At 40.9% G+C, this 22524-nt stretch overlaps 1 long non-coding RNA gene across 1 annotated transcript; it reads right to left on the bottom strand.

Annotated features, from left to right (window-relative positions):
• Positions 1-6780: 6780 nt before the first annotated feature.
• Positions 6781-21952, bottom strand: LOC120229847. The gene is made up of 4 exons (XR_005527855.1): positions 21786-21952; positions 21169-21247; positions 20836-20909; positions 6781-7266 (listed from the first exon to the last, which is right to left on the bottom strand). It is a non-coding gene; the product is annotated as an uncharacterized LOC120229847 (long non-coding RNA).
• Positions 21953-22524: the final 572 nt, after the last annotated feature.

Consider the following 22524-nt stretch of genomic DNA (forward strand, 5'->3'; position numbering starts at 1 on the left):
TCCTCTCAAATCCTCTTTATTCATTAGGGCTATTGGTACACTAGAGCTCTTTCTTTTTTTTTTTTTAGAGTGGTTGCTAAGAGATATATTATTATTATTATTATTTTTTTTTTACAAATAGTTTATTGTCAAATTAGTTTCTATATAACACTCAGTGCTCATCCCCAAAGTGCCCTCCTCCATGCCCATCCCCCCCTCCCCCCCACATCCATCAGTCCTCAGTTTTTGTCAGCATTCAAGAGTCTCTCATGGTTTGCCTCTCTCCCTTTCCCCCACCATTTCCGCCCTTCTTCTCCCCCTTGTTCCTCCGTCAAGTTCCTCCTAATCCTCCTATACGTGCAAACATATGATATTTGTCCTTCTCTGCCTGACTTATTTCGCTCAGCATAACACCCTCAAGGTCCATCCATGTTGCTACACATGGCCAGATTTCATTGTTTCTCATTGCCATGTAGTATTCCATGGTATAGATAAACCACATCTTCTTGATCCATTCATCTGTTGATGGACACTTAGGCTCTTTCCATGTTTTAGCTATTGTGGAGAGTGCTGCTATGAACATTGGGGTACATGTGCTCCTATGCCTCAGCATTTCTGTATCCCTTGGGTAAATTCCTAGCAGTGCTATTGCTGGGTCATAAGGGAGTTCTATTGTTAGTTTCCTGAGGAACCTCCACACTGTTTTCCAGAGGGGCTGTACCAGTTTACATTCCCACCAACAGTGTAGGAGGGTGCCCGTTTCTCCACATCCTCGCCAGCATCTAGAGTTCTCTGATTTGCTCATTTTAGCCACTCTGACTGGCGTGAGGTGGTATCTCAGTGTGGTTTTGATTTGTATTTCCCTGATGAGGAGGGATGCTGAGCATCGTTTCATGTGTCTGTTGGCCATCTGGATGTCCTCTTTGGAGAAGTGTCTGTTCATGTCTTCTGCCCATTTCTTCACTGGGTTGTTTGTTTTTCGGGCGTGTAGTTTGGTGAGTTCCTTATAGATTCTGGATATTAACCCTTTATCTGATATGTCATTTGCAACTATCTTTTCCCATTCCGTTGGTTGCCTATTAATTTTCTGGGTTGTTTCCTTGGCTGTGCAGAAGCTTTTAATCTTGATGAGGTCCCAACAGTTTATTTTTGCTCTTGATTCCCTTGCTTTTGGGGATGTGTCAAGTAAGAAGTTGCTGCGGTGGAGGTCAAGGAGGTTGTTTCCTGCTTTCTCCTCTAGGGTGTTGATAGTTTCCTGTCTCACGTTCAGGTCCTTTATCCATTTTGAGTTGATTTTTGTGCATGGTGTGAGAAAATGATCTAGTTTCATTCTTCTGCATGTTGCTGTCCAGTTCTCCCAACACCATCTGTTAAAAAGGCTGTCTTTTTTCCATTGGATATTCTTTCCTGCTTTGTCAAAGATCAGTTGGCTGTATACTTTTGGGTCCACTTCTGAGTTCTCAATTCTGTTCCATTGGTCTATGTGTCTGTTTTTGTGCCAATACCATACTGTCTTGAGGATGACAGCTTTGTAGTAGAGGCTGAAGTCTGGGATGGTGATACCTCCCGTTTTGGTTTTATTTTTCAGTATTACTTTGGCTATTCGGGGTCTTTTGTGGTTCCATACAAATTTTTGGATAGTTTGTTCTAGTTTTGAGAAGTATGCTGGTGTAATTTTGATTGGAATTGCATTGAATGTGTAGAGTGCTTTAGGTAGTAATGACATCTTAACTATATTTATTCTTCCTATCCATGAGCATGGAATCTGTCTCCAGTTTCTGAATTAATCGCAACTTATCTGCAGTTTTGTAGCCACGTGTTCAATTCCTTTATGCATCAAGGATCCTTGGGGTGTAGGTCATTATGTAAAGATGACAGGACGTTATGTAAAGAGGCAGGCTAGGCTGTCTCTAAGTGTCTTTGACTCTTGAAAGGTGGAGAATTGGAATGTAAAGTTTAAGGGGTCAAGATGGAGTTCTGACAACATTTGTTGTCTTAGATTGAAGTTACTTATATGGTGTATTGGGCCTCTTTGTGCATTTTGAGTGGGCGTGCCAGGATGTTCTCCTAGGACTCCGCAGTGTTTCTGATTTTCCTGAAGTCATCCCGTCTTTGTTAAACATGCTCCTTCTTCACATCTAGTTTCAGCTGCCTTTAACTTTCATGACAGAATTTTGAGGAACCCCACCTCTCAGCGCCCCTCCTTCCAGGCACCGGGAGCACAGGGCTGGCACCTGCCCGGGGTCAGGTTCTGTTGTGAGGACTGTGTCCTGCAGGTGCCTGCTTGCTCCCTGGCTTGTGCGCACGTGTCTCTCACCGTCCCCAGCTGACAGCTCTTGGGCTTCTCATTGAGTTACTGATCCATTGTGAGCTCTCACGTTATCTTTTTCTCCCAGACTGCTGTGGACTAACTTTTCAGTCCCTAAGACCTACCAAGAGCCAGAAGGGCACTGGGGAAGGAATGTGGCTCACTTGCCCATGTGATGCCTCTGTGGTTGGCTCGGGGATGGGGTGTGGGAAGAAGATGGCTGGAGTTCATTCCTCTTTGCTGGTGACACCTGTTCTTTGGGAAGCTTCTGCAGCTCCTCTTAACCCTCCAGATGATGGAACGCTCTAAGAGGCTGTGGGCATCTGAGCAAGTAGAGTGGATTTTCAGCATGTAAGTGTGCACTAGTGGACATCAACTTTGGAAGGCAGCTATGTTCACCACTATGCCACCAACGCCGGCAATGGACATCACCTTTGGAGTTCCCTTGATGGAAGTGTCATCTAACCCTCCCCCCATACTGTAGGTCTGCCTCCCACCACTGTGCTAGCCTTATCTACTGCCCCTCCTGCTTCCTGCCTTGTTGGGTGTAACTTCCTCTTCGTCGGAACTTGTTGGACTCTCCCTGCAGTGTTGTTCTGTGATGATGTTCAGTTCTGGGTCCAGTGTGCCTTACAGTTCTTCCTCTCTCATAGTGTTATCCCCTAGAGTCTGATGGCCTAAGTAGAAGTCTTCTTGGGTTGGGGGTTGAATTAAACTTCTGTGTATTACTGCACAAATGCCCCCAGGGTATAGTCTAGCATGTCCTTATAGAAATGATGCTCGATGCCTTATAGTGTATGATGGTGACTGGTTCTGTGAGGGTCTTAGTCATTTGTCTTACATGGGCAAACACTGACCTAGTACAAAATGCCAAGGGTGGAGTGAGTAGGACCCCAAGGTGAGAGGATAGAGGAGATTGTCTTTCTAATATCCAGCCTAAATTACTGAGATGGAAATGCTCTTGGGGCTGGCTATACAGTCCCTCTCTTTCATTTTCCCTCTTGAAGCTGCTTAGTAAATTGCAAGAGTAAGGGGAAAATATGGGTGTGGGCTTACTTCTTGGGAATCCATTTTTTTAGTAGAGAGGATTAAAAATTAGGTGCCTCTTCTCTTCATTTTTTTGCTAACAGATTTTCTCTCCCTGTTACAGTGCAAGATTGATTTCTGTCTTCAAAATGTGTTCATGGAGATGAGGGCTTTTCATAAAAGCATTACAAATCATCCACAAACATCAGGCATCTTTGGGAGAAGTGAGGCTGTGTCTACAGTGCTCATTTTTCACAGAGAGCGGCACCACCTGACGTCTCCCCGAATTTCCAATTTCGGATTGTCCCTGTCTGTCTGAGGCTTGGGTCTGTGAATTCCAGATGAGTTTGTTCAGGCTTTTAAAATGTGCATGGTTTGAGGAGAAGGAGCAGTGACAGCTGATTGACACAGAAATGGCTATGGAAGCCAGGCTGCTTCTGATAAAACCCCTGTCTTCGTTGAGTGCTGGCTTGTCACCAGTGCGACCATATTTCGTAGTGATTTCACAGTATTATCTCATTGACTCCTTCCAGCATCTTCTGAAAGAGAGGAGGAGGATTAAGTCCACATGGCAGGAATGGAAGTTGAGAGCTTGAACGTTTTTGTGGCTTAGCTTTATACCAAAGCAAGCTAGTGGCAGAGAGGGGATAAGAGCCTAATTTCTTTTCCACTGTATTTAGAGGGACCGAGGACCTGGGGAAATGTTCCCTAGGAGTCTATACAAAATAGTTTCGTAGGTTGTATAATAGCAAGGAACTCAGATGTGATCAGAAAATTAGTCCTTTAAAAGATCTGGATTTTTAAGTAGGAGTTTTTTTTTTCTTCTTCCAGTTCCTAGGGTGGTATTTGGACCACAGTAGGCACTCGGTACTGTTGCAGTAATAAGCTCTCCTTTGCAAGCCCTAAGATCTGAGAAAAGAGAGCGCTGAGTTAAGTGCAGAGTAGAGAGAGAAGAGGGCACACCTATGTAGCTGCGGTCCAGGGGCTTTGAAAAGGACCTCAGTGGCAGCAAAAGATGTGGTGCAGAACGAACCCCATGGTGCCTGCATCTCAGCCACACACCACTCGTTCATTGGATCCTGTACGTTTCAAACAGACCCTTCCAGGGAGTTTGTTTCCTGCATCTTTCATTTAGTTTCTGAGGCAGACGTCCAAGGTGGCCTAGGACCTGCATGGCCTGATGTCTCCCTCCTTTCCAGCTTCCTGCTGGCTTTTGACCCATGATTTTCTGACTTGGAAATCCAGCGTGTTGCTCAGATAGGATTTCTGGTTTTGGGTTTTCCTGATGCCTTCATGCCTTGGCAGTGGTCTCCTCTCATTGGGTATTTGGGTGTGCTCTTTGAGACCCTGGGTTTCTTGATGCCTGACTCCTTCCCTGACTTCAGACCTGAAGCCAAGTCAACCTTTGGCTCTGGTCTCTGCTAGCCTCTGCCCTTTGACCTGAAATGTGTCTTAACTTCAGCTTTGCTATTAAAAAAAATTTTTTTTAATGTTTATTTTGGGGGTAGGGGGAGAGAGACAGAGCATGAGTAGTGGAGGCACAGAGAGAGAGGGAGGCACAGAATCTGAAGCAGGCGCTGAGCTGTCAGTGCAGAGCTCAATGTGGGGCTCAAACTCATGAATTGCAAGATCATGACCTGAGCTGAAGTCAGACCCTCAACTGTCTGAACCACTCAGGCACCCCCATCTTGCTGTTTTTAAAAAGTCTTTTCACCTGACCACTCTTACCATTTCTATGTAGGGAATAAGTTATGTTTTTAAGATGAGAGCAGGACAAATGATTGAAATACCAACTGGTAGAACTTTGAAATAATTTTTGTCAAACTCTGCAATTTACTGTTGAGGAAACTGGCCTAAAGAAGGTTAGTGAACTCTCTTGCTTCAAAGAGAGTTGATGGATGAGTCAAGGGTAGAGCCCAGTGTTCTGTTCCCCCATTGTCTAACTATCTGGTGTCTCCTATTTTTCTTAAATTAATAAAAACATCTAAACTCCACTGGCAAAGGAAAGGACGAGTAGAGACCTCTTTGCTAATGGATGGCGCACACTCCTTTCCTGTGTCCTCTGCCCTTCTTCATCAGCACTTCAGGTCCTAAGGCAGGAGAGGAATTTCAAATACAAGTGCTCTGATTGCTTAATCCTTCGAGTCTCCCAAGAGTCAAGATGATAGGCCATTAGCAAAAGCATCACATTTGATTCCCATAAAGAAGCCGGAGGTGATCCCCATGGCAACCAGGACCAGAATGGAAAGGGCAGTGGGTATTGCGTCCTGGGGCTAATTGTTGGGCATAGAACACCAGGGACCACAGATGTGATGAGCTCCATGGGGCCCGTGGTCTCACGCTGGTAGCATTGGACGCCAGCCAAAGCTTGTCAGTGAATGAGCTCGAACAAACATGATTTGTTAAGCTGTATAGACAAGAATCAGAGTCAGAGAAATTCACGTTTGAGATTGGGCCTGGTATTTTGTCCTGGAGCTGTCTATACCCGGTTTGGGGCAGGGTACGAGGTGCTGGCTTCATCAGAGCCTGACAAATGGGGCGGTGCCCGGGGGCACCTAACCTCGATAGGCCAGACTTGTGTTTTGTGCTGTCTCTTCTGTAAATGCTGTAATGTCCCCTTGAGTTCTGTCTCAGGGAACAGCCCAGACCTCGTAGGATCTCCCCTTGGCTCTCTGTCCTGCAGGAGGAACAGCTAAGCCAGGTGTAATTTGGGGTGGAGTTCACTTACAGGGGTGATGGTCTTAGATGTGAATGTGCTATGGGCCCAGTTCACTTCCTCAGCCTTCCACTTCTTAGCTGGCGATGACTGCAAACCCTAGGCCAAAGGTCAGGTTGCTGAAACCACGAGAGAAGTGGCAGTGGTTTTAGACCAGTTTGGATATAAGTCTAGGCTGTTTCCTGCCCCGAGTACCATGGTGTTGTTTCCCTGCTTACTTCCTCTTGTCCCCTGCTGCTAAGCTTTCTTCCGTCTACCTCCTTTCTTCTCTGTCCAGAAAGGCCACACTTTCTAGCAGACATTTTCATAGCTTCAGGGGCCCGTGGCAGACACAGCTTGATTCTCTTGTTGGAGGACATGCTGTTGGAATGGCTGCTGCAGGTTGGGACTGAGAGACACTTACAGTGAGAAACCTCTTCCATTCAGCAGTCTGTGCTCAACACACCTTCACTGAGGCCTATCATGGCCAGGACACAAAGGTGAATGATGGAAAACTTCCTAGAGGAGGTGCTCCTTGAGCTGTCTATTACATATGTAAGCCAAGAAAGATCAGAAGGGAATTCCAGCCAGCATGATCTGCAGGAGCAAAAGCATGGAGGCATGAAACAGGGGACCGGGGCCGGGGGGGGGGGGCGGGGGAGGGATATACAGAATGTCACAGGTGTTCGGATTTTGGTAGTGTATGAAGTGAATCAAAGCAGGAGACTGAGACAAGAATATGGGAATCATTTTTAATCATGAGTTGGCCACACTGTGGGTTCTATCACTATTGCTATTTGAAGTCACCTTAACAAAAGCTATTTTTTTAATCTGTTAATAGGGCTTTAGACATTACAAAATAATGGTTAATTCTCAAGTCACTTAAATCTGGCCAGAGGAAGTGGCCAGGAGAGAGCGTGGGAGTAAGGCCCGGGTCTTCCCCTTCTGTCAGAACGTCCATTTGATGGGTGAGGGATCTGCTTGCAGCATTTCTTTGGCCCTTGACTCTGTGCAGCTGCCTCTCGGTGGCCCCCTGGGCCAGTCCACAGGTCTCACCTCCCCCTTCCGGCCTCATGCACTGGCTGGTCTCAGACTACTCAGTTCACCTTCTGAACTTCAGTTTCTCCCCTCGTGAGGAAGGATGAATAGTCCAGAAACCTGGTGGGGAGCTTTGCTTGCTCTGAATGCCCCAGCTTCAAAGACCGTGCCAGCTACGATTTTCCTGAATGGTGGTTTGATGTTATTAAAAAAATATACCCTGGAACATTTAAAAAAATGAAATAAAAATCCAATTGTATGTAATATTACAAATATATAAAGTATTAAATAAAAATGTGATATACATGTAAATGTATTTGTGTATGTCCTTATATGTGTATAATATATCCACACACACAATTCAGGGTATTAGTGCAGCTGTATTGTCCTTGGCTCGCATTTTAAAGTCATCTTTGGATTTTGGAAAAAAAGTATGTAAACCTATGAGGACAGCCGCAATGAAAACTGCAACCCCCATCCTTCTTTTTTTATAGTAGAACCTAATTGGAATCTATATTAACCATCTCTTTTGGGCATACAGGGTGGGAAAGAGCTTTTCACAAGGAAGTAGGTTAGTATGAAATGGAACATGGCCTGAAGTCATTCCCAGGGCCAGTGTGCTTTAGCTCTTAGAGATAATGAGGAAGCCATTCAGTATATTAATAATACAGTAGCTCCCATGTATCGGGTCTGATGCTCCTGATGCTTTTTCTCTAACCTTCAGACAACCTTGCGAGGAATATATTATTTTCCCCGTTTTGCACGTGAGCACACCGTGGCTCAGAGAGGTTCAGCATTATGCCCATAGTCACAAAGTTAGTGCACAGGAGTTGGAGTGGGAACTGAGTCTGGCAGGAAAGCTGGTTCTTCCTTCTCGGCCACCCTGCCCCTCCTCTAGGGTAACCTTATTGTGTGTGACACTCACCGGCCTGAGCGTTCTAGGAGCATCTTGGAAAAAGGAATGTCTCTGTCTTTATCTGGGAGATGGATGTGCAATGATTTTTTTTTTTTTTTGAGCAGGCACAAGTGAGCGAGGGGGAGAGGGGGAGAGAGAGAGAGAGAGAGAGAGAGAGAGAGAGAGAGAGAGAAGCTGGGCTCACCCGAAACAGGGCTAAGCTCACCTGATGCAGGGCTTGAGCTCATGAACTATGAGATCACGACCTGAGCCAAAGTCAGATGCTTAACTGACTGCACCACCCAGGCGCTCCAGACATGCAGTGATTCTTGAATATGGTTATGTGAAGGGCACAATGCTTACAGTCAGGGACAGCTGATTGCCTATGCTGGGTGCAATAAAGTATTGTGCTGTTAACCCAGTCATTGTAATCCGTAGCTAATTTGCTTTGCTAGGTGGATACTCACTGTTTACATGCTCTGTATCTGCCGCTGATGCTAATGGCAGCCCCCAAATGTGTCTCTGTGCTTTCTGCCAGAATGGCTGTATGTTTTCATGACCTCATCCCTTGGACTAACATTGACCTGTACAAGGATAGACACCTGATCCAAGCGGGGCCATTTCAGGTAGCCTGCCATCTTGGCCACTGTTGACTGGCCCACGTTTGGGAATTTGTCTGGATCTGGGCTGTAGAGCTCCTTAATTGGGATCAGAGAAAGGAAGAAGTCAGTCTGTGAGTGCTGAACTCTTTAAGACCCACAGCTCTGGGGTTGTCGACCATGGTTCTTCCACACGGGTCCACACGGAGACAGAGAATGAAGAGGCACAGGGGAATGGAGGGGAGGCCATGGGAAGACCTCTGGTGGCACCTGTGTTCCTGCTTTGGGTTGTTGCTGAGGTCGGAATAGTCCTGGCTTTGGGTCCTTGAAACACCTCAGTATATATACTTCTTTGTACCTTAGCTATTTTTGGTTGAGCTTCTGTCTCCTGCAGGCTATTAGCTTCACGTTCTCAGTTTGTAGCTTTTTTTTTTTTTTTTAAATAAACCTAATATTTGATGAGTGGGGTTCCAGAGAAGGCTGGTTATTCAAGTGTTCAGAGCATGAGGCTAATGAAGCCAAGGGTTTGCCGTGTATTGAGATGCTCTGTGCCACATTGGCCAATTCACTGTTTCTCTGCCAACTGTTTTGTAGATTGTTGATCTTGTTATTTTAATAAAGTTGAGCTTTGGGCCCATTTCTTTGAAAGGGGGTGGGTAGGGTGCTGCAGCACCAGAACTCCAAACCCTTCAGCCATAAAATAAAAGTCTGCTTGGTAAATCTTGGGACTGATGACAGACATGTTCTGGACTGATGGCAAAAGCGTTTGCCTCTTGCTCTCCCACTTTTGGTTTGGTGTGCTCACTCGCTGTATCTGTTTTCTGACCTCCGAGCTTGGCCTCTGACTTTGGCTTTCAACCAGCTCCATCTACACTGTGACTGTGATATATTGGTACCCAAGTTCCACTTACTAGATGGTGAGTTTTTTTCTCCTTGTCTGGGTCCTGGGTCAGCTGAAGCCTTGTTTGAGTTCTGTCTCAGCTATTACCTTTGGCAATAAGAGAAAGCATTTACAAGTATGTGGCTAGGGGCACTGGGTGACTCGGTCGGTTAAGCATCCAACCTTGGCTCAGGTCATAATCTCACAGTTTGTGAGTTTGAGCCCTGTGTCGTGCTCTATGCTTTCAGCTCAGAGCCTGGAGCCTGCTTTGAATTCTGTCTCCCTGTCTCTCTGCCCCTCCCCCACTCATGCTCTGTCTGTCTCTCTCAAAACTAATATTAAAAAATATTTTAAAAATTAAAAGTATGTGGTTAGATCAGTTAAAATTCATGATCACTAGTTTTGAACACAGATCAAATGTCATCTTTGTTATAAAAAGTGGCCTTCATATTCATGTTCAGATGAGTTCAATTTGCTCCAAAGCCTAGGTGAAAAACAGAGATAGCAAGGAAAGATAATGGCCTTTTTTCCCCTTCACATACCTTGGAGCACCTTTTTCCAGTCACATTACACAAAACATATTTTCTCTGTTCTTATTTTTAAATATATTAACATACATTTGAAGTAAAAAGATAAGAGAAAGTAACTTCTTTTTTTCAAGCAAGTTGATACTCTACCAGTGATTTTATTGTGTACATCTCAAGCATCACTTTGAACAATCACCTATTTCCAATGCAGTTAAGAGTATGTTACTCCATACAGTTCCCGTTTGGTTTTAAAAAGCATTAATGCTTGAGTGAACACTGAATGGCTATTCTGCAAAATGAAAATAAGTAGCTAATCACTTCTGGATCATGTCTAACAGCTCTTGGCTATTACACTGAAAACTGCCTTTGGGATTAGGGGAGGTGGTTAATGAGACTGGCTGTACCCCTCCACAAAGACCCAACTCCTGGTGTTTTGAATGCTCAGTAGATACATGCAGAATGAGTATAAATAGAAAGCAGTGTTTGTTTATTGAGCTGTATCCAAAATTGGGTATGCATGTGAGAGTCCTGCTCAAGGGACATGCCCCCAGGCACCACAGGGCCCTTCTGGATTCAGGTTTCCAGGGTTTTGCTGAACGCTCTGGGCCAACATAGGCTGTTTCTTCCCAGATTATTGGTGTGATGTCCTACTCACATTGAAGTGGTGCTGTTCATCCTCATGTATCATCAGTTGTTATCTTTTTTGTTCCTCCTTTTCAATTTAAATTTTAGTTAGCATATAGTGCAATATTGGTTTCAGGAGTGGAACTCAGTGATTCATCACTTGAGTACAACACCCAGTGCTTGTCACAACAAGTGCCCTTCTTAGCCCCCATCACCCATGTAATGCCCATCTCTACCCACTTCTGTCTGTCAACCTTCAGTTTGTTCTCTGTCATTAAGGGTCTCCTGTGTTTTGTTTCCTTCTCTTTTCTGCCCACCTCCATCTCATATGTTCATCTGTTTTGTTTGTTTAATTCCATATATGAGTGAAATTGTATGATATTTATCTCTTATTGACTTACTTTGCTTAGCATTATGCATTCTAGCTCCATCCACATCATTGCAAATGAAAATATTTCATTATTTTTGATGGGATGGTAATATTCCATACTGTGTGTGTGTGCGTGTGTGTGTGTGTGTGTGTGTGTGTGTGTGTATAAAACACATCTTTATCCATTCTTCAGTGGATGGACATTTGGGCTTTCTCCGTAATCTATAATTATAGTAGATAATGCTTCTATAAACACGGGTGAAAGTATCCCTTTAAATTAGTATTTTTATATCTTTTGTATAAATACCGAGTAATGCAATTGCTGGATCATAGGATAGTTCTATTTTTAACTTCTTCAGGAAACTCCATACTGTTCTCCACAGTGGCTGCACTAGTTTGCATTCCCACCAGCAGTGCAGGAGGATTAACCCTTCTTGCTGTTGTTTGCATGCTGTCTTGAGCATGGGCGTGTTGTTGAGGAAGAGAGCAAAGCTTGCACTGCTGTGAGGGTGTGGCTCAAACAACAGGGACTTGTTGGAGGAGGAATAAAGGAACAGGGTTCCCTTTAGGATATGAATGACAGGAAGCTCTCTTGTGTGTTGGAAGGTAGAAGGCAAGGCCCTCCCGGCTCCCTCACCCCAGCCCGTCTCTGGCCTTATCTCTGCTCGTAGGACTTCGCATTTCATGCCTTAGTTTTCAGTTACATTACTCTCTGAAGCAACGGGGTGTCTCCACACTGTTGCTCACACACTGTTCTCAGCCTGGACTGTATTTACATGCACTTGATCCTCTATCTCTTTCTAGGAATTATCTCCAGTGTCCACAGTCCAGCTGACATATTACTTCCCTGCGCTGTCCTCCCTGATTCCGATAGACACAAAAAGGTCTTTCTCAGAAATTCCATTACTTTTTATACCACATCTTGCATTTAGATAGATGGTATCGAAGGGTATGTGTTTTTCTGTGACTTGCTTTCCCTCACTTCTTTGTTTTCGACATTGACCCACATCGACATTGATTCACATGGATGTGGGCAGCTGTTCATTTGCTTCACTGTAGAATATTCTGTACTTTCAGTTTGCCACAATTTATCGATTTCCTTGGCAATTTGCATTTGAGTTATTTTCAAGTGGTTACTCTTTACCTAACTTATTGCTCTGTGTTCAGTGCACGTGTGCAGGTGCTCCTAGAATGTAGAACTAAAAGCAGAATTGTGGTTCATATGGTCTTTTCAGATTTAAAGGTGATGTTAAAGTATTTTGCAAAGGGATTGTCTTGCCAACCAGTATACGAGGGTGCCCATTGTCCTGCATTTATATCAAAAATTAATGTTGTCGGTTTAATTTTTGATTTTCTGATGATGTAAAATTGCCTTTCATTGCAGTTAAAACTTGTATTTCACTGATTACTGACAAAGTTGACAGCTGTTCATACGTCCATGATCAGGTTTTTCTCCGTAACATGACTTGTGTCTGGCCTTCAGTTAGGTTGTGACTTTCTTATTGATGCTCATGAATTTATTGTAGAATCTGGATACAAATTCTCTGTGAGCTACATGTGTTGCAACTCTTTTTTCCTGTCTTGTTGCTTTTTTCGTTTGTTTTTTACTTTTTTAAATAGCATCTTAACAAAAGTGTCACATTTGTCATAGTGAAATATAGCTATCATTTTTTGTTATTTTTGTGTCTTGACTAAGTTAATGGAGATAGTTTCTGGTTACTGCTCAGAGTTTTGAAGTTTTGCATTTCACAGTTGGGTTTATGATCTACTGGAAATGGAGTTTTATGTAGGAAGAGAAGAAGTTCAAATTTACTTTTCTTCTATAGGAATAACCAGTTGTAATAATGCCAGCTTTGAAATAGTTCTTCATTTCCCTCTAGCCTGCAGGACCACACATGGCTCTTTCTCTCTGCTTCGTCTGTTGGTCTATTTGTTCCCTCTTGTACCAATGCCACACTGACTCTATTCCTATAATGTACTGGGTTTTGGTATTTCATATGGTGAGTTTTCCTCCTCTATGCTCAAGACTTTTGTGGACCTTTGTTTCATACACAGTTTTAGATTCAGATTATTAGCATCAATAAAACAAAACAAAAAAACATTAAGATACCAGTTAGAATTACATTGAAGCTATATAGATGAATTTAGGAAAACTGATATTTTATGATACCGAATTTTCTTTTCTGTGAACATACATCTTGCCATCTATTTGGGCACTTTTCGGTGCCTTTCAAGAAAGCTGTATAATTTTTGCCATAAAGGTGATAAACATTTTTGTTGTTGTTAGATTTGTTCCTAGGTAACTTTGCTTCCTGTTGCTATAGTAAAGGTGATTTTAAAATTACTTTTTCTTGGGGCGCCTGGGTGGCTTAGTCGGTTAAGCGTCCGACTTTCACTTAGGTCATGATCTCGCGGTTCGTGGGTTCGTGCCCCGCGTCGGGCTCTGTGCTGACTGCCAGCTCAGAGCCTGGAGCCTGTTTCAGTCTGTGACTCCCTCTCTCTCTGACCCTCCCCTGCTCACGCTGTCTCTCTCTCTCTCTCTCCTAGAAATAAATAAAAAAAAAAAAAATAAAAAAATTACTTTTTCTTTTTGTTACAGGAATATAGAAATGGAAGTAATTTTGCACATTTTATATTCACTTAACTAAACTCTCTTATCAATTCTAATTTGTTTATAGTTGCTTTTAGATTTTCTCTGTAGAATTCGTTAATTTATGAATAATTAATTCTTTTATTTAATAGACCTGTCTTGAGTATCTACAATGTGCTATGCTTGTTGTACTTAAACTCCAGTCTCAGACCAGTCATGATGCAGGTCCTAGTCAGGGTTGTCCGGAGAAAGTTTTCTTCTCAGTCCTTGTACTTTTTATAACTGGGAAGCAGCTGGTCTATAACTCATCCTATTCAGGAAAGAAAGAGAAAAAAAAAAAAAACTCAAAAGAATTAAATGACCTGATCAAATCTCTTTGTAAACATGATGGAGAGTCCTTCTATGTGGACTGCTTGTGTTAGGGTGTCTGACCTATGTAGGCTCTTTATCATAAAGAAACTGGTGGTTTGTACATTAATGGGGCACGCCCACTGGAAAAGGTCAGTATCAGCCATGTAATTTCTGGTGAACAAAATGGAAATGTTCCATGGTAGAAATTTCTCCTCTTTTGTGGAAGTGACTTCCAGCATGCCTCATTACGAACCCAATTTAAGTCTGGACCGGGGAGCTTTCTGTTACAACACAGCGTGGAGAGAACTGGAGGCTGTGTTGATAGCTCTCAGAAATCTCCACAATTGACCTACTTCTTGTGGCTACCATTGTTCTTTGAATTATTAATAAAGTTTGATATTGGGTAAGATCTCTGAGTTTTGTGGTTTGACTTGCCTTTGATTCTCAGAGCCTTCATTTTCTCACTGTAGTGAAGTAGGATGATACTAGTGGCTGTGCTTGTTGCTCTGGATTTTATATAGAAGATGTCTAATGTGCCTGCATTTAGAATGTTCTCTCTATGTTTTTAGTAGATATTCTTAGCAGGTCAAGGAAATGCCCATCTATTTTTTACTTTGTTTTTATACTCATGAATGACTATTGGATTGTTTTGAATGATTTTTTTTCCATCTACTGAGATGATGAACTTTTCTCTTTTAATCTCTTTTGGGATGAATTGTATTATTAGACGTTAAAACAGACTTGTACTCCATTCTCAGACTGTCATGATGCAGGTACTAGTCAGGGTGGTCCAGAGAAAAAGAACATAGGAGAGACGTATAATGTGATTTATTACAGGAGTTATGGAAGCCAAGAAGTTCCACGATCGGCTCTGTCTAGCTGGAGAAACCTAAGAACCCGCATAGAGTTCAGTCTGAGTATGAGAGCCGGAGAATCAGGAGAGGCCAAGGGTCCAAGAACCAGGAACTCTGAACTCAGAGGGCAGGGAAAGAGGGACGTCCTAACCCCAGAAGACAGAGTTCATCCTCTTTCATCTTTTTGTTCCATTTGGACCCTCAGTGGATTGGATGGTGCCTGCCCACGTTGGTGAGAGTGGGTCTCTTGACTCAACCCACTGGATAAAATGCTAATCTCTTCCAGCAATATCCAGGGACACACCCAGAAATAATATTTACTAGCTATCTGGGCATTCCTTAGCCCAGTCAAGGTGATGCATAAAATTAACCACCACAATGTATATCTCCTATGTATTATTGGTATTTGTATTTTATATATATATATACACATACATATATAATATATAAATATATACATGTATATATTATTAGACATATTTTATATGTATAAATATTATGTAAACCATGTATAATATGTGTATATATTATACATATACGTGTGTATTTTACCTATAATATATGTGTGTATATATTATATATATGTAATACACACATACATATATGTATATGTATATGTTGTGTGTATGTATATATATATATATATATGCACACACATGCAAACACATGTATATGTTTAGGAGAGAGATTGACTTCTCATACTTTTCTGATTTTGATAGGAAGATGATTTATTCTTAAATCTGAGTTGGGAATATTTCTTGTTTTTATATCCTAGACCAATTTTTAAAGGATTGCATTTATTTTTCTTTCTTAGTGGGAAGATCATTAACTCCTAATTCAATTTCTTAGATTATGGGACTATTCAGGCTTTCTATTTCTTCATGAGTCACTTATGACACATGCTCTTTTCTAGGGATTTGTCAGTTTTATGTATATTCTAAAGCTTATTGGCAGAATTCATTATCCTTTTAATTTTTTGCACTATCTGCAGTATGGTCTCCTTTCATTTTTGCTATTGTATGTTTCTTGCATTCACTCTTTTACTTGTTATGTCTAACCAGAAGCTTAACAGTTTTATTAGTATTATCAAATATCTTGTGGATTTTTGAGTACTCTGTATTGTATTTTTCTTTTCTCTGTTGTTTATTTCTGCTCTTGTATGTATTATTTCTTTCTCTTTGGGAATTTCCCCTTTTTTTAAAATTCTTAAAAGACACGAATATTTATCAGAAATACAGTTTTTGTTTGTTTTTGAGGAGGCTGTTTCCATGACACACTAATCCTATATTTCAGAAATCACCAGGACATGTCCTTATTTGATACTAGCAATTGAAAAATTGTGCTTTTTCATTTTTTTTCTAAGTCAGACATTAAACTTAAAAATTTTCAGCCTTTTTTAATGATGCTCATAGGCATAAAAAACTATACATTTCCTCAAATTATTATTTTTGCCTTCCACAAATTTTGATACATATCATTACTAGTATTCAATTCTAAATATATTTTAATTTCCATTATGTTTTCTTGACTCATACATTATCTGGAAATATTTTAATTTCCGGTCATAAGGGGCTTAAATTATCTTGTAACTTACTTCCAATTTAATTGTGGTCAGAGAATATACTGTGTGTCATAGGAATAATTGGAAATGTGTTGAGAATATTTTATGGTCTAATTTGAGACCATTGTTGTAAATGTTCAGTGGATCTTGACGATAACACGTAATTCTTACTGTTGGATGCATGGGCCTATAAATATCCATGAAATTGAGCTTTGAATGTAATTTTTGTCTGTGTACTAATTATCAAGAGAAGAATGTTGAAAACTCTTGGTATCATATTTATACATTTTTGAGGTTCTGTTAACTTCCATTTTATGTCATTTAAGGTTATTTTATTGGGTGCATATATGATGCCTATTTATTGAAAATTTTTATAACTAAGCAGTGACTTTCTTTATAAATGCTTTTTGTCTCAAAATTGGATTTTCTAATACTGTTTCTCTTTTTGATCAGTACATGTCTAATGTGTCTTCATTATTTAAATTTTTTCCATGTTTGAACATTTTATACTTTCTTAGAAATAACATTTAGCTGATTTAAAAAAAATCTGACAGGGGAGCCTGGATGGCTGAGTCAGTATGGCTGAGTCAGTTAAGTGTTAGACTCTTGATTTCAGCCCGAGTCATGATCTCATGGTTCATGAGTTCAAGCCCCCATCCTCTGCACTGGCAGTGCAGAGCCTGCTTGAGAGTCTCTCTCTCTCTCTCTCTCTCTCTCTCTCTCTGCCCCTTCCCACTCTGTCTCAAAATAAATAAAACACATTATGACAATCTGTCTTCTAACTATGAATTATATTTATTATTACTGATATATTTGAACTCACTTTTACCACCTCCTATTGTGCTCTCTCTTTCTGGTGTTCTACACTTGTTTATGTCTCATCTCTGACCTTATTTTTGATTATTTTTTTCTTATCCAACAACCCCCATCCCATTCTCCTGCCCCATACTTGTAAGGATTATATATACCATTTACCACTCTCTTCTGGTTTCCCTTATAAACTTGAAGTTTAAAATTAGTTTCTGAACTGCTTGCATAGTAAGGATCTTACTGTTTCTTATCTCTGATTATCCTTGTTTGGGCTTAGGTGCTAAATTCAAGATTTCATTTCTAGCTTAAAAAAAAGTTTCACAATTTCAGTATTCTTACTGTTTTATACACAAAGATTTTTAAAATTTGTCTAAATCCTTACTAATTGCTTTGTTCACCATTCTTTGTTGTATCTTACTTTGTGAATCATTTTCTTTCTTTTGATGTTTGTCATTTCGAAGGCCGTTTTTTTTTTTTTTTTTTTTTGAGAGTCAGAGGTGTGGTATCACAGTTTATGGTTATCTAAAAAGTCTTTATTTCACCCTTGTTCTTCACGGTCTTCCTGTATATGTAATTCTAGAGTTACAGGTATTTTCCTTCAACATTTGATCATTACATTAGATTAGATTCTGGCTCCTCTTAGTGTGAGGTCAGTCTGAATTTCACTTATTTAAATATTATTTGTGTATGTGTGACTGTTTTTAAGGTCTTGTTTTAAGGTTTTTAAATGATCTTTCATATTTAGCAATTTCATTTTAATAGTTCTGTCTTTGTTATTTTGATTGTAATTCTTTGGGATTACTGAATCTGAAAATTGTGTTTCACAAATTCAAAAATTCTTACCCATTCTGTCTTCAAATATTAGATCTCCAGTTTTTGTGTATCAGCTTTATTTTTACAATATCAGTAACATCTGTTAGGCTCTATCCCTCTATCCTCTGTGTCTTAATTTATTTTTTCAATTTTTTGAAATCTCCCTATCATTTCTTTATAATTATGGATAAATTCTTTAATTCTCCTTTCCAACACGTTAATTATCTTTTCATCTATGTCTAATATGTATTAGGAGCACTTGGGTGGCTCAGTTGGTTAAGCATTCAACTTTGACTCAGGTCATGATCTCACAGTTTGTGAGTTCAAGCCCCGCTGACAGTTCAGAGCCTGGAGCCTGCTTCAAATTCTATGTCTTCTTCTTTCTCTTCCTCTGCACCCCCAAACCTCTCTCTCAAAAACAAACATTAATAAGTATGTATATCCCATTTGTGAAATTTAAGACTTTGATAGTTACATATTTTATTTCCAGTATTTTATTTGGCTCTACCTACAGTTTGGTCATTTTTGGTAGTCTCTTTTATGTAATTTTTGACTCAAAAATTTCTTTAAATGTATTAGATGGAGAATTTTATATTCTGAATCAGGTAATTCTGAATATCTGAAGTCCTTGGTAGGTTTATATTTTCTTTTTTTCCTTTTCTGACTTTTGCTCTTTGTTATCTTATGTTTTCACTTGCTTAACAATTTTTATTTTGAGCTCATTAAAAAAAAAAAAAACTTAGTCTATGGGAGGTCTTGGGGCTTAGTTTTGGCATCTTCACCTGGAAAGAATGACATCTGTTTGTGCCATACACGTGAAAGCATTAACAACTAGGATACAATTTGATTTACTCTCTGGAGTACAGTTTTCTCCAATTGTACCCATGAGTGAGCAGACCTGTGATGGTGGCTTGTAAACTGTTACACCCCTGGTAATCTGACTTCATTGTCAGCACTACAGCTGTAACACAGGGAGATCGGTTTCCTTGTAGGCTCACTGTCCTGGGAGAGCGCATTTTCTAGCCCCCTCTCATCGATGTGCAAGTCTGGACTCCCTTGGCAATCCAGTGAAGCCTGTACTTCCTTCTTGGAATATTTTTGAGTGCATGAATCACATGGGGTTACAAATGATGACAATTATATTGAAGTACAGTTGCTGTAGGCTAAATGTGTCCCCTCCAAATTCACATATTGAAAAATACACGCAGTGTGATATTTTGGAGGTGATGTCTTTGGTGACTAGGTCATGAGAACAGTGGCATTAGTGCCTTTATTAAAGATGTCCCACTGAGGGCCCTTGCTTTCTGCTGTGTGAGGACATAGGCAAATGATGAACCTCTTTTGACTTGCAAGGAGGTTCTTCCCAGCCTCCAGGAATGTGAGAAATAAGTTTCTGTTGTTTATAAACCGTGGCATTTATTGTATAAACAAGTCATGTTACAGAAGTCTGATATTTTGTTAAAGCAGCCCAAGTGGACAGAGACAGCAGTTATCAACATACTAAAAACCAAATGTGTGATATATTAATATATGTGCTTCTTTATTCATGTACCAAATAATAAGATCTGGTGACCTGTCTAGTAACTACCATAATTGCAAAAACAGTGATAACAAACATAGATATGATTTCAAGTTATCTGGAACAGCAGAAGTCTGTGATTTTTCTCGGAGGCAAAGACATGGTTATTGCTCAAACTACTGTGATTTGTTGCTTGCGTTTAATTAAAGGAAATTTTAGTTAGAGAGCTAGGAGAATAAAGATGTAATTTTCCCCCCATCCAAGTGCATGGGTTCTCTGAATTCCCTCATGAATACCTGGGGAGCCCACTGGTTTAGATACTCTGGTTTCTTTTTGTTGCTCAAAACTCTAGGGGGCGCCTGGGTGGCTTAGTCGGTTAAGCGTCCGACTTTCGCTTAGGTCATGATCTCGCGGTTCGTGGGTTTGGGGTTTGTGGGTTTGAGCCCCGCGTCGGGCTCTGTGCTGACTGACAGCTCAGAGCCTGGAGCCCATTTCAGAGTCTGTGACTCCCTCTCTCTCTGACCCTCCCCTGCTCACGCTGTCTCTCTCTCTCTCCTAGAAATAAAATTAAAAAAAAAACAACAAAAAACTCTAGGCTCCTGGTCTTTGCACTTTTCCCCCAGTTACGCTGGCTTCTCTGCCTTACAGGTCATGCTCTGGATCCAACTCAGTCTTCCTTTTCTCCTCTTTGTAAGGATTCTTTTACTTTCTCAGAGATCAACATGTTTCAAGGTTTGCTTTTGTTATTTCTGTGGGAGCTGTTTGCATTTTTCAGGGCTCTTCATTATATGAACGGAGTGGGTATACATAATTTCCACGCTGCCAAAAATAGAATCATAGGCTTCTCCCCTCAGTGTAAGATTGTAGAGGCTAGAGACTTTACTTTTTGTGCTAGTTAAACCTGCAGCAGCAGACAAAGTGTCTACATGTAATAGGTACTCAGTAAACTCAGTAAATATTTGTTGAATGGATAAATAAATCCATGAGTGCCGGACTCAGAGATTACCTCTGACTTGTCATTTTCTGGAGGCAACTCTGTGAACTGTTCAAGCAATTTTATAGTTTCAAGGTTTCAAGATGCAATCCTCCTGTGAATACTAAGTGACCTATGTTCACAGAGAATATTCTAGCTACAGATCTATATATAGAGATAATGAGTGAAGCATATACCAGGCACGGCTATATATAGATTTATCTCACTCCAGAGAGCTAGGGAGATTAGAACAGAGCTCTTATACAACTTGAGCAAGATGGTAACATTTCCTACATTTCTAATTGCTCTAATAAAATCATTTTTAAAGCACATTTTACAAGATTGTCTCTCAAACACTACACTTTAAGTACCACGCTTCTGTCTGAAGATAGATTAGTTTTCATTTTTGTTTAATATCCTAACCTCAAGGGCAGAATCGGCCAGACTCCTCGTTGCTGCTGCTTCATTCTGTGCCGCTGCCAAACCCAAGCTGACGGCTATAAATCAGACTTTAGGACAACTTTAGAACCAACGTAACCATTTCCCCAACTGTCATCATTTCAAGCTACTTTTAAGATTAAGCAAAAGCACCCGGATGTGTTAGTGACATTTTCTGTTATGAAAGCTCAAAGCCGAGTCCTTGCTATGTTTGGTCCCTACTGTAATTAGTCTTTCCTTTATAAAACAGCATCGCTCCAGTACTCCTCTGCCATTGGTTAAGAGCAAATTATCTATTGCCTTTAGCATTTCACTCACCTTTTATCTACCGAAATGTGGTGCTGAATAGGAAAAAGGACATTTTGTTCCAAATGTACTGTGTTCTCAAATGTGAAGTCTATAGACAGAAGAAAAATGGGAGTGCAAATAGAGAACCCGCAATAGAACCATTTCAGATTTATTATGTTCAGGCATAACGCACTGGGACACGCACATACACATCCATTTTAGAGTGGGGGACGGTGGAAAACTCACACATTCCTTCAGCTAAAAGGTCAGTAAAGAACCCTTTTCTCTTAGGTTATTGCCAAGTACCTCATTTCCCCCACTGCCGGGGGAGTTAGATAGGCAATATTCAGGATTAAAAAAACCCAACAAGATGGAGGGAAAAACTAGCATCATTTGCTTGGGTTGAGTTTTGGGAGATGAATAACTAATCTTTAGTAAATAGGGAGCGGTTGTTGAAAAATGAACAGGATTTGTGGATATTCATTGCAGGTTGAATTGTGTGCCCCTAAGAAATATGGTGAAGTCCTAACTTCCAGCACCTGTGAATATGACCTTATTTATAAACAAGAGTCTTTAAAAATGCAATCCAGTAAAGTGAGGTTATACTAGATTAGGGTAGACCCTAATTCAGTGACAGGTGTCCTTACCTGAAGAGGGAGATTTGGACACAGCGACCCCGGCGCTCAGAGGAGAGGCCTTGTGGAGGTGGAGGTGGAGGCGGAGACGGGAGGCATGGGTCCACAGGCATCGGAACACCGGAGATTGCCGGCAACTGTCACATGCTGAGAGACGGGGACAGCTGCTTCTGTCACCCTTGCCGATACCTCGAGTTCTGACTTCCAGCCGTCAGAACCACGAGAAGAAATGTCTGTTGTTTCAGATCCCGTAGTTGGTGGTACTTGGCTACAGCAGCTGAGGAAACCAACACAGTATTATTCAGTGAGATGCTTTCTGGATTTCAGTGACTTGTCAAAAACAATTGTCTTTATTTTTGAGTATAAAATGTATATTAAATAGTGAAATAAGTAAGATCTGGACCCTTTCTAAGTTCTGAGAATTCTCTGCCTTTCTTTTTTGTAGATTGAGATCTAATTTGACATATAACATTATACAGTTTCAAAAGTACAACATAAGGATTAGATACGTGTCTATATTGTGAAACGGTCACCACGATAAGGCTGTGAGCATCCATCACCACACATAGTGAATGACTTTTTTCCCTTTTGATGAGGATCTTTAAGATCTACTTACTTGGCAATTTCAAATATATACAGTTAGGTGTTAACTGTAGTCACCGTGCATCTGTCCCTATGACATTACGTCCCCGGGTCTTAGTGGCTGTGTAATGGGAAGCTTGTCCCCACTTCTGGCAACCACCGTCTACCC

This window comes from Hyaena hyaena, unplaced genomic scaffold, assembly GCF_003009895.1.
Source record: "Hyaena hyaena isolate Hyena2069 unplaced genomic scaffold, ASM300989v1 scaffold_36, whole genome shotgun sequence".
Lineage (NCBI taxonomy): Eukaryota > Metazoa > Chordata > Mammalia > Carnivora > Hyaenidae > Hyaena > Hyaena hyaena.